Below are 12,680 nucleotides of genomic sequence, written 5' to 3'. Positions count from 1 at the left end.
CATTCACACTGACCTGTAGGCATGTTTGAAAAACTCCAGCACAATGATCTGAGGAACACACACACGCACACCACCACCACCACCACAAATATTTGTGCTTCCACCATACTTCCATTCCAGAAAAATTCCAAATTTACAGAAACCTACTTAAAACCTACCCCAAAATGCACCATCTATAGCAGAGTGATGGATTTTAGCAATACCAGGTAAATGCCACCACCACAATAAAGTTACAGAACACTTTCATCTCCTTAAAAAGTGCCCTTGTAGCCAATCTCTCCCACCCCTATAGCTCTTGGCAATTGCTAATACACTTTCTGTTACCATAGATTAGTTTTGCCTTTTCTGGAACTTCACATAAATGGAATAGCATGCACTCTTCTGTGTATTTCTGAGATTCATCCATGTTTTGTATCAGAGGTCTGTTTCTTTTTATTTACTGAATAGTATTCCCTTTGTATTGGTAGGCTCCAATTTGCCAAACTTCTAAAGTAAAGAAGCAGCAATGGTTAGTCTTAAAATATATACATTTAACATTCTAAGGCTATCATAGTTTCTTCTTTCAAGGCAACTGCAAGGAATAACTGAATGAAGTGCAGATCTAAAAACCTTTGGCTTCAGGAACACAAAATTTTGTTTTACCTCCTTATACAACAATTTTTTCAATCAGATGGAAAGAAAAACTGATAAACTTGGATTTTTGTTTACTGCGACTTCAAGATGTTATTTCAAGCTGCCTACAGAACTATGAGGAAACCATATCCAAGCAAATTTTCATGTGTTGCTTCCTGAATGCCTGAACGAAAAATGAACTTTAGGGCAACAGTTTAATTTGGTTTTGATCCTTCTGCTTTTGCTTGATGAGTCAGAATTGCAGATTTCATGCCGACTCCTGAGTTATCCAACTACCTCAAGGATGTGCTGGGACTGCCACTGAGGTGGGAATGCCTGAGAAATCCTATTTAGAAAATGAATATACCACTTAAGCTTTCCTTAACCTAACTGCCCAAATCATGCAAACCTACTACTCTTTCCAAAGGAATACAATTTAGAAACTGATGCTCTAACAGATAGTACATCCAAGCTCAGGGGACATCAGCCTCAAGATGACCACCTACCTAGAACAGGCAGGCATATCCTGAATGTAAACAGGCAACTTTGTACCATTATTGGGTACAAATATGAAAACCAGAGGTTCTGAGCTATCATCCATAAGTCTATGCACCTGGGCTATGAAACAGAAACTCTAATATCCCAGAAACAAAAGAAAATCTCTGTACCCCGAGCACCCACAATACTATCCATGCCCCAAATAGGTCTTTGTAAAACACTCAAAGGTGAGCAAAACATCTTCTAAATAGAGAAGTTATCTAGAGTGATAGAAGTTCTTCCTGACCACTCTGCCTAACCAAATAGCTTGGTACTCTGAGACAACCAGTGAGTCTGGGGCCTCATTTTCTCTATGAAATGAGAAGGCTGGCCAAAAAAGAGCTCTTCCAGCCTGCAAACTGCATAAGTATTATAAAAGAGCAATAATTTCAAGACTAATATGAGAAAAGCTGTATATTTTTTTGACCATCATATAATGATGGAATCCAAAATCCTAACAGGAACTTCAGTCTCAATTCTCCATTCACATTTAGGCCACTGTAATCTCTAAGTAATAATTTCATTTTGCCTATCCATTACTCCTCTCTCCAGTTTAAATGTTATCCCTAAAAGAGGGGGATTTATGCTTTCCCTGGTGGCGCAGTGGGTTAAAGCACAGCACTAATAAGCTAAAGCCACTTCCACATGAGTTTGATCCCTGCTGCCCCGGAGGTGATCCACATGGTGCAGCAGACCTCTTCTGACCCACCCGCTGCTCCCCTCAGCAGTGTACTTTGATGATAAGCCTGTTCTGTTCCCTACTTTGTCTCTGGTGAATCCTCTCATTGCCTCTGCACCTTTGGCTTATACCCCAGTTCTGTATGCACAAATAAATAGACCTTAAAAAAAGGGGGGAAGGAACTTAAATCCTGTCGATGAGTTTTAGTCTTCACATTTATTTTTATATAGCTATGTGCCTGGCTTTGTCTGAACACTAATGTTTTTATTATGACAGTATACAGAACATATCCTTTGATTAAGATTAAATTTTTAGAGTGTGAAAAATGTTCCTCAAAAAACCCCACCTATTTTTGCAACAGTTTCATCCTGGGTAACATACTTTATTTTGATTATTCATGAAATTGCAAGGATTAACTCAAGCTAGCATTCAGTATAAAAGCTTTAGCACATCTGCAACTAGAAGGCTATCTTAGAATCCAAATAAGGCAACACTGTACAATCAAAAAGCCCCTTCATTTTTCCCATAAGCATCTTAAAAAAAAAAAAAAAAAAGTCAAGGCATGGCTTTCCCAAATATTAGTCACAGAAACTTGAGCTGAGCAGTGCCACCAGCTTAGCTCCTCCAAGACCCACCCCTGCCTGGCCCCTTCTGCTTATAAAGTTACTGGCCACTAAAGCAAAGGTTCCCCACAGGGCTAGATGACTGCAGGGGAGTGGGCCTACAAGTCTGCACTGGGAAAGGCTGCCTGAGTAGGAAATAATGCCTGCACTCTAAGAACAAAAGCCTGTCTCAGAGATGGAGTGCTTTCCAAGACAGGAACGACAGGGCTGAGAGAGAAGAACACTGACAGGAGATCTTGAGCAGGAACTGGGTCCTTCTTAGTACGGAATGTCCCCAGTCCTGAGAGAGGAAGTAAACAAGGATCAGGGTTGTGCCTGCATCTGTGTGGCTAAGGCAGCCAAGGCCTGGCCTAGTCAAGAGTCCCAACTCCCAGTCAAGGGGAACAGAGCATCACTTACATCACAAAGGTCTAGAATGTGGGCTGTGTGCAACCAGGAAAAATTACAAAGGCCGGTTTAAATACAGTCTATATCTCTCTCTACCACTTAAGATTTTTTTATTTTCGAAAACAATAATTTTCTAAAGAAGTTAAGGGAAACTGGAGCATGGAGAAGAGCTCTGCAGGGAATGGTCCATGATGCCATCTATTTTTCTCCTCAAAACAGATTTAATTCAAACTATCCCACCTCCACCAAGACCAAAAACAGGTTTGTTTGGGTTTTGGTTTTTTGCCTGTCTTTGTTTTTTTTTGTTTTTGTTTTTTGGTGCCAAAATATACATAAAATAAAATTCACCATTTCAACCATTTTTGATTGTATAACTTAGTGGCATTAAGACCTTCACACAAATTAGATCTGTCTAAAATATTACTAATTATAGTCCCTACACTGTACATTACATCCCCATGTCTTATTTATTTTGTAACTGGAAAATTTTACGTCTTGATCCAGATTAGGCTACTATGTCTTAGGAAAATTTTTAATTTTTCTTATTTAGGAAAGTCAATTTTTAAATGTCTTATTGAAGAATCTACACCACTATGATCACTTAATAAATGTTAAGAAATTAAGATACTATCATTACTTTCCATCAAAAACTGTAAGAATTCCTTTTCAAAACTTTTTCACTTTCCAGTTCATCAGAACAAAATACATGTTTTACGGTTTGTTTTGTTTTTTGTTTTTTGCCTAGTTGCAGAAAATATACCCAGCAAAGCAGAAAGCATCCTGCTGAGGCTTTGAGTGTGAGGGCAAGGCTCAGTCAAGCTATATTTTCTGTTTCTCCAGCCTACTGTACTCTGGGAGGCCCCAATCACTATTTTCCAGCTATAGGACACTGCATCTTGAATCACCACAAAGACTGGTCAGTATATCTTGACACTCTAAGCTTCTTTTTAGCTTCTACATTTTTGGGGTTTTGTTTGTTTGCTTGTTTTAGTGGCGGGGGGAGAGTGATGGAGACTAGGACATAAAATAGGAGCAGTGCTGACCAGAGAAAGGGAGAAAGCTCACTGTGTATTATGTACACATATCTTACTTGGTATACCAAACACATTCTTAAGGAGTTGACTATATGTGAATTTCTGAAATCTTGATTTTGAAAAATGTAGTAACTAATTAGTTAAAGAATGTAACAACCTCAATTTGTGCATTTTGGTAAATCTTACATTTTTTGTGTGGTTTAGCTAAAAAATAAGAAGAATATATCCAATCAGTGAAGTTTAGCTAAAAAATATTGAGTATATTCAATCAATAACACAAGTCATTGCAAAAAGACTAAGCCCAAGTGCAGAGAACACTTAAAACATACTAAAGAATAGTTCAAAAGTTTTATTTACTTAAAAAACTACTGACACCTATTATCTCTATCTTTGTTGAATTTGTTAATTTAAAGAAGATGAAATAAAACACATTCTTAAATGAGATCACAAGCAATGCTACAGGTCAGCATGCAGTCACAATAAGAGCCTTTAGCTCTGTCAAAGTAGCCTTAAAAATGATCTTTGATTTCAGATGAAAACTTAAACTTAGTTAAAAACTTAGAAGTTAAGTCTCCTTGACCTTATCCCCCAACAGAGGGTATTACAGAAGGAACAGCAAATGTTCGCAGTGAAGAGTTTTTGCGAAACACTTTCCAGTTTGTGTCCCAGTTCGCATTACTAATTTGGAAACCCTGGTCCAAGTCATCTCAAAGTATAGAAATCCTTAGGCTATAAAAATATTTGTGTGTTCTATGAGTGACTTAACCTGACACAAGTGAGCAGAAGGAAAGTCTAGGCTGCAATCAACTAAGCCCAGATAAACTCAGAGAGAAATTAAACATTTCACCAAGGGTTTCTGATGACAATGCAAAAGTAGGAGAGTACATTGTACTTTAAACAATGTCTTGTCTGTTTGCAGAAATGTGGACTGGCTCACAATGGAGATTAGAAAAAAACAAGGCCAGCCGTGAGCCACAGCTCTTACTTCAAAGGCAAACTGTGGAATATACACAGAGATATTTTTTATATGAATTAGCATACTACAGGTACCACAAAACTCCCAGTACTGCCAAACACCAAATTCCCATCCATCCTCACCTCTGATGCCCCTTAATGGAACCAGCTCACTCCCTTGAGCAGTTCTGGAATCAGTTCCTCTCAGGATCCCTTTATCTGTCACCTAGAGGCTATTCCAGCCCTACAAAACTGTTCTAAATGATAGAGATCACGGAGAGACGCAGAGGTGGGGAGATAGGCTGGTTGGACTGGGTCTGTCTTCATTATGCAACACAAGCTAGGTGAGCATGGTCTCTTGAGTGCACCAAATACCCCTGAACCATCAGGGCCAGATCCAACTCTGAGACTCAATTTCTTCCACAACTGCAAAGGAAAACGCCATTCTTCAAGTTTACTGTGAGGATAGCATTGCATAAATACTAACATAATTTCCTTACGGACTCCTTAGCCCCTTCCTTGAGGCCCACACCTTGTAAGAACCAGATTTGGTTCACATCCTCCTGTTGGAAGCTAGAGTATGTCAATACAGTTGGATTGACATCAAAGAGCAGCTCTCTGGCATTCCCCTCACCTGCAGCCCCTTGCTACTTCTTGGTATAGGCAATTCCTTATCTCAAAACTTTGCCTTCTGCTCACCTCCATTCATTCCTATTTTCCAAACTGCCTTGGTTTCCTCCACTGGACTGTGCTAAAATGCTCCCCCCAAAAAAAGTGGCTTCCTCCCTAAGTTCCAGCCACTCCCTAGGTCTAGAGCCATACACGCCCAACCAAATTCCTTATATACCAGAAAAGGACTTATAAGCCTAAATAGACAGGTATAAATATACCACTGAGAAAAGGATGTTCAAACAAATGGACAGGTTCATTATCTCTAAGAACCATATTTCAAATGAGAATATCATCTATTAGATCAGGGTTCTCTTTATGATGTCCTAAAAGTTTCTCATTAATCAGAAAAAGCCAAGCTTCTGTGAATCTGATCTGTTCTTATCTGAAGAAATTACATATCTAATCTAATCTTACATCCCTTTTTGCTTCAGCTGCTCTAAAACCCAAGAGCCAAATTTGTGGCCTAGATCTAGAACTTGGCAGTACTATATTATCCTTCACCCCAAGTTTCATCCTTTCTGCTGCATATACTTTTGAAGTTGTCGCTGTGGCCATAGAGGGGCATAAATAAACATAATCTTTAAGTTAACATCTTTAGAGAAAGGTGGCTTAAGACCATCCAAGAATGGCACATTTATGTCAGTCTTTAAGAGTAAATACTAAGGAGCCTGGTGAAACTGGGAATGAGGTGGAAGCAAAACTTAGGCATGTGTCCTCCCCCCAAACTTTCTCCCATGCATCTTCTTTTTTTTTTTTTTTATTACAGAAGTTTATTTTTACATCATTTTGTATATTTTTTTTTCACCTCAATTGTAATCCCCGCGGGTTTCCCATCACCAAGTCACCCGTGTGCCATCACCATAATCCCGTGCATTCCCCCCCCCCCCGTTTTTGATCCCATTCCCCATTCCACCCCCACAAAATGTATCTGGTATATATGGTTGTTCATTATTTTTGTTATTTTCTCGCCTGGTCCATTATATTCCTGCTATGAGTGAAACCATCCGGTATTTTTCTTTCTCTTTCTGGCTTATCTCACTAAGCATGATCTTTTCCAGCTCCATCCAAGTTGCTGCAAAAGACATGTGTTTCTCTTTTTTGGTCCATGCATCTTCTTTAAAGGACATATAAAGGCAGCAGGCAGAAAGGACACGGATGCCCACTGCAGCTCCCCATCACTCTGCAGCAGTCAGTATTGGATGATACTGAGTCTAGTGTGTATTAAAGTGGCTTAAATTTCCATCTGACTAAAACTTAGGAAACTACAGACTATTTATAGTGATAAGCTTTTCCTACAGCATCAACTGAGTAGTGTTAGAAGCACTCTAATGGGAGGCAAAGGCAACTTTAAATTAGAGAAGACATGGAGCACACCTTGTAGACACTCTCAGCTGCCCTGAAGTACCCAGCCTTACTCTGCTAAAGTGCTGAGAAAGGGAAGAGGGCCCTCCTGCACCTACTGACAGCTGGGCTCAAACTCAACAGCCAGCAGCTGGACCACAGATCAAAGGGCCTGTGAGCCAAATGTGAGATCTATCAGGCATGGATTTAGGTATCTCCAGCAGAATCTGAACTCTCATTGAGAAACCTCTGTTTCCTAGCAGCTGAGAAAAAAAAAAATGGCAAAAATTCTTCATGGCTTGAGGGCTTTAGAAAATAGTTGTTGGCAAAGCAAGAGCCATAGATGGTGAATTCAGCAACTCCCTTCAAAAGTTCTATGAGCCTATGCAGGCTACTATGCTTCAATCTCATTGCTATGAAACCAATATTTTACTTCCCATTGCAGAGCGCTTCTAAGGCTATACAGGGCTCCTTAACAAAAAGCTATCATTATTATTATATTAGCCTATTCTATTATTCTACAACCTCTTAGGTTTTAGCCACATGAAAATCTAAACTACTTTAAATACACATTGGATTCAGTATCATGCAAAACTGGCTCTGCATCCCAATAAATGTCAGTTTCCAGATGGCAAGATTCTAGGTGAAATCATCAAAATACAATATATTATTATTACATGCCCTCCACTCATTAATTCACCCAACACTCTGCCTATCAGAGAAGAGCCGAGTTATCGCCTCTACAAAAAAAAAAAAAAAAAAGCTCAGTATTCTTTCATGGTTACACAAACAAACAGCAAAACCAAAGCCAAAGGAAAGACAACTCCCTTCTCCCTATTCCCAATAAACTAACAAGGAGGGAGGGTTTGAGGGGGTTGTCTGTGTTTTATCACTTTTCCTTGAGAGTTGCAAAAGTTCCACAATGAATTCTTTGATTAGTATAATAGTTTTATTAACAAAAGAAAGTAACTCCAATAACGCAGGGTACTGTCACACAGTTTTTATCACTGGAGGTGAAAAAAAATGATGGCCAGAAAAATAGGCCAAGATGCACAGCTCAGCAGGGCTTCTCTTTCTTTCCAGACAAGACTCTGGAACCATGAGGGCCTTCCCAACTCAGTCACTCAAAAAGTGCTGCAACTTTGTGTTTGCATGTTCCTAACAGTCACTATACTGTAAACTCATGCCAATGCCCACTTCCTACTTCCATCTTGGTCTTCTCTGCATCACCACCTCTGCTAAATGAATAACCACAGCTATGACCCAGGCAGCATGTTCCCATGCCTTGTCCTCAAATGACCATGTCCTTCCTGTGAGCCCTGGGAATAAGCTTAGCCCCTGGCCCAGGCTACAGAAGTCAGCCACTGTCATCAACCTTCACTGCTGAGAAGCCAGAATTTTTAACCATTTATGAGACTAAGAACACTTGTGCACAGGAATTTTATTCAGATACTTTGCTGTATTTTTTTATTTTTTTACAGCTTTTAAAGCACATAAACATTAACCACCACAGCATTAGAAGTCCCACTTGCCACAAACCTTCTAATAATCAGTGTCAAGAATGAAATCTCTGGGTAACATTAAAGTGAGTCAAAGTGGTGTGGCACCCTTGCACACAATTCAAAGCCAAAGTACTTGTTCCAAAGACTGCCAAACTTTTCCAGTACATAAAAAGAACTTAGCTTTATCAATCAGACTTAAATAGCTACAGAAAGCTGCTCTGGGATTTAACTAATAATAAAATATATCATGGTCTTGGGTGGTGGCATAGGGGTTAAGTCTCAGCACTATCACCACTATGAACTAGTTCAATCCCAGGCCACAGAGCTAACCCATATATGGAAAGAGCAGACCTCTCCTGTCTCATCGCTGCTCCCCTTAGCAGTGCATTTCAGTAGATCCGCCTGTTCTGCTCCCCATGATGTCTCTGGTGAATCCTTTCACCTACTACATCTCTGGCCTACACCCCAGTTCTTCTACACACACAAAGATATCCAAGACTACCAAACAGTATTTAATGTATGAGCTGTCCAGCAGTAAGACTGGTGAACTGAGAATTTCCCTTGCAGCAAATTGCTGCCAATTAAAGCCATTGATCTAGCTAACTGTGCCTACTCCTCTGGCATAGAATAACTAATTCTTGGAAACATTGCATGAAGTGGAACAATTTCCAAAGTCACAACTCTCAAAGTTATAGCTACTCAGAAAACTCAGTCACTCTGGAGTATGGGGTTCCACCTGGCAGTCATGTTCAAAGTCTGAAAGTTTATAAACCATTCTGCCCTCTGCCCCCAGGAAGACTCCACAGATACACTTACACAAAACAACTCCACACTAGCCACAGTGAAATAAAAGGCTGTCTCCTCCCTGAAAAACAATATAGTGATATGTGAAGTGAGGACATATATAAGCTTATAACCCTCATATAGGGGGTTAACCTCCATAAGGGTGGTGATGGCTATGGTGACCAAGGAGCCAGTTCTTAACTAAGAGAGGCCTCACTGTATGCTTTCAGGCAAGCTCTTTTACATCTCTCATCCTTAATTGCCTCATCCAGAAAAAAAGATGGCATCCAAAGCATTCAGTTTTGTAACTCAGAGGTGCCATTATCAATTTAGCATTAGTTTGCTTCTTAGATTCCTCTTAGGAAACAGGTCTGCTGAGGCAGACAGGGGAATGTTCAGACACACAAGGTGGATCTGCAAGAAGAATGGGCCGAGTACAAGAAGTCATAAGAACTAGACTGACAGATGAAGGGGGCAGTTACACTTACCACAGATAGTGAATAATAGATCAAGGGGCGGGACTCTGCCACTGCACTGGGTAGACTTGACTTCCTATCTTTATATACAGGAAGAAAGAAAAAACAAATATGGAAGTGTGCCCTGAAATTTTTATTCTCAAAAGAGCCACACCCCTTAACATCTTCTAGAGAAGCCACTCATCACCTGCATGACAAAAACCTAACTAAAAGGTATTAAGTTAAATAGGAAAAACGCATCAACTTATTAAGGTAAGCAGTTCATTAACTGTGTTTTCAGTCTTGCGTAAGACACCTTTGTTTACATGCAGAATGCATAAAACATCAACCTCTCTAAAAAATACTATCAGTGACTGAGAAAGAGATGTTTTTGAGTTCTTTCAACTAGACATAAAGATTCCCATATAACTTCTAGATGATATAATAGAACACAGGGTTAGGAATCGTGGGCTTCTCACATGCTTCATCTTCACTTCCACTCCCCATGAGTTGTAGGACAAGTCACAGGTCCCCTGGGCCTACTTCGCACATCTGGGAAAGAGTATGTTTCAGGTTCCCTGTATTGTATGTATAGGTTATATAGGATCATTCTTAAATCCTGGTAGGTTCTTGCTTAAGTGACTAGTAAATAAATGACTATGCCAAACCAAGAAGGAAAGGATGATTTGTCCTTTATCCTGCCGGGGTTAGGTATACAAGTAAAATATTTTGTCCCAGATAGTTAAAACTCCATATATACTCAAAAAATAGCTTAAATTGTTCTTTGGACTTTTTCTTGGTGGTTATACAGCCTGTATTTTAGAATATTAAGAAAGCCTCTTTATCATTCATCTCAGGTAAAAATTGAAGAATTTTTTTATTTTTCATGCACATAAGAAAATACCAAACACCAAGCTCCTTTAACATAGCCTTGGTACCAAGTTGCAGGCCATTTTTCATGAACGGGTGATAGTGGGGAAAAGATGGCACGACCTTATTTTCCTATTTCTTTCTTCTCAGTCCTCAATATTGGGGACTTAGGGAGATTTAGTTGATAGATGTGCTTCCACTTTGACAAAGGAGAAATTGGTTCATAATTCTAAATTCCTCAGAAGATGCTACCTTTCTAAATTCCTCAGAAGATGCTACCAAAACACAGAGTTTTTTCTTTTTTTCTTTTTTTTTTTTATTGTTCCAGAACCATGCAAATAACTGCTTTCCTCTCATTCCTTTCCTAATCAGAACTGCAATGGCTCACTTTCCACGTCTCACTGAGAAATGACTGAAAAAGAAACCAAATGATAAAATATGCTCACTGATACCATCATTTAACAGGAATACCAATATGTTGTGCTTGACAATGTTCTTTGAACAAGTTACATGATAGCTTAAGTGTCCTAAACCTAGCCAATGCCCCTAATGTTTTTTCACACTCACACTACAACTCCCAGCTTCTGCCAAGGTATTTTTACTGGGCCTTTGCCCTTGTTCCTCAGTCACCCCTGCCAATCATGCAGTCACCCATGTCCTCCCCAACCTGGGCCTGCCTCTCCTGATGTTTCCATCATCCATCATCTGGTTACTTCATCTTCTTAATCCATCATACACAGTGTCCTGGGCCGTAAAGTATGAAGCAGATCCAAAGAAAAAAATGAAAGCCATGATCCACTGGCTTCTGAAGCAAAATGTGGCTGTTTACCAAGGGGTGTTACACAATTAGGTCACTTGCACTTCTACAGAGAGACAGAAGAGGAAACAGGGAAATTTAGATGCAGTTCAGAATGAGAGCATCTCTGTGCCTCTTATCTCTGAATCTACAACATATGAACTGAGTCACCCTTCTTAGAATATCACTTAAATCTACTTCATAGCCTAGAGAAAATAGGCAGTTTGGAGAGTCCCATCTCTAAGAATAATTACACTTCACAGAAGTACAAGTCTTAAAATCCTTTTGTGTTCAACGTGAATGTTTGTCTACAACCTAATATTCACGTCTGTTCTTTATGAGTTCAAGAGTGATGGATCAAGTGATAACATGATCTGTCTAGACACCCCTACTTTCTCTTCTTTTAAACCAAAATGAGAGATAAGGTAAGAAGGAACAGCTCAGTGAATTCTCAAGCAGTATTATAAAATCCAAATCTCTAGAGCTTGGGTAAATTGCTGATTTGAGTTTATTTAGTCAAAATAGAACCACACTGATGCAAGTAGCCCACCTCTATCACAACTGCATGGCCTTAGCCAAGTCACTTAATCAGTATCTCAACTTCCTCATTAGTATAATGGAAGAACTAACTGTTTTAGCAGTGTCTGGCACATAATAAATGTTCAATTAATAGAAGTTCAATTTTACTTCCAGTCATTAAAATGATGGGTAAATCTAAGATTATGATGGCACATATCAACCATGCACACCAATGCAAATTGAAGATATAATGGTTTTTATTGTTTGGGGCAGGAGGTAACTTTCCACTTTTAACTATAACTCTCTCCAATTAAGCAGCATGAAGAAGCTGGGGCAAAGGGATGACCTCCTCAAAACCAAAGGCGTCCCCTACAGCCTCCTAGAGGGAACTTTAATGAGAGGACAAGTAGAAAGATGTCCCTTATGACCATCTTCAGATCTGGGCCACAGGAGCCAAGGACTCAAATCCTTCTGATCCTCAGGCTGAAAGCCAAACTTTCTAGACTACTGCCAGGGAGGCTTTTGCTTCTAAGTCTGATAGTTCCTTAAGGCACTTTAACTTCTCTGTTAAATGCATTCTTAATGCCAGATTTTTTTTTTAAGATGCCCTCTTCTCCCTGTTCCCAAATAGGCAAGCAGTGGCCATTCTTTTGGAAAACCAAAATGAAAGTAAACTCATTCATGTTTATACATTTCATCTATCTGTGAGCAGTGGCAACTCTGGGGAGCATCCCAAAACCCCAAGTACTTCAAGTTCCCAGCTTCATCTGACTGACTTCTGACCTTAAAAGTCCTTAATATTCCTTTGGAGTCCAATTTTAAATACTGCTTTTTAAAGGTACTACTCAGGACTCTCTCCTATAGTGTCCCCAAACATGTCTCTCAATACAGTTTCCCCTACCACTGTATAAACCTA

General features: G+C 39.6%; 1 protein-coding gene across 1 annotated transcript in view; it reads right to left on the bottom strand.

Moving 5' to 3' along the window:
* Positions 1-12,680, bottom strand: part of FOXO3 (forkhead box O3) — a 114,829-nt gene that overhangs the window by 83,556 nt on the left and 18,593 nt on the right. The gene's annotated exons all lie outside the window — the stretch shown is intronic.

The sequence above is a fragment of the Condylura cristata genome, unplaced genomic scaffold (assembly GCF_000260355.1).
Source record: "Condylura cristata isolate star-nosed mole 26May11 unplaced genomic scaffold, ConCri1.0 scaffold00001, whole genome shotgun sequence".
Classification (NCBI taxonomy): domain Eukaryota; kingdom Metazoa; phylum Chordata; class Mammalia; order Eulipotyphla; family Talpidae; genus Condylura; species Condylura cristata.
This window is presented reverse-complemented; position numbering and strand designations above follow the sequence as displayed.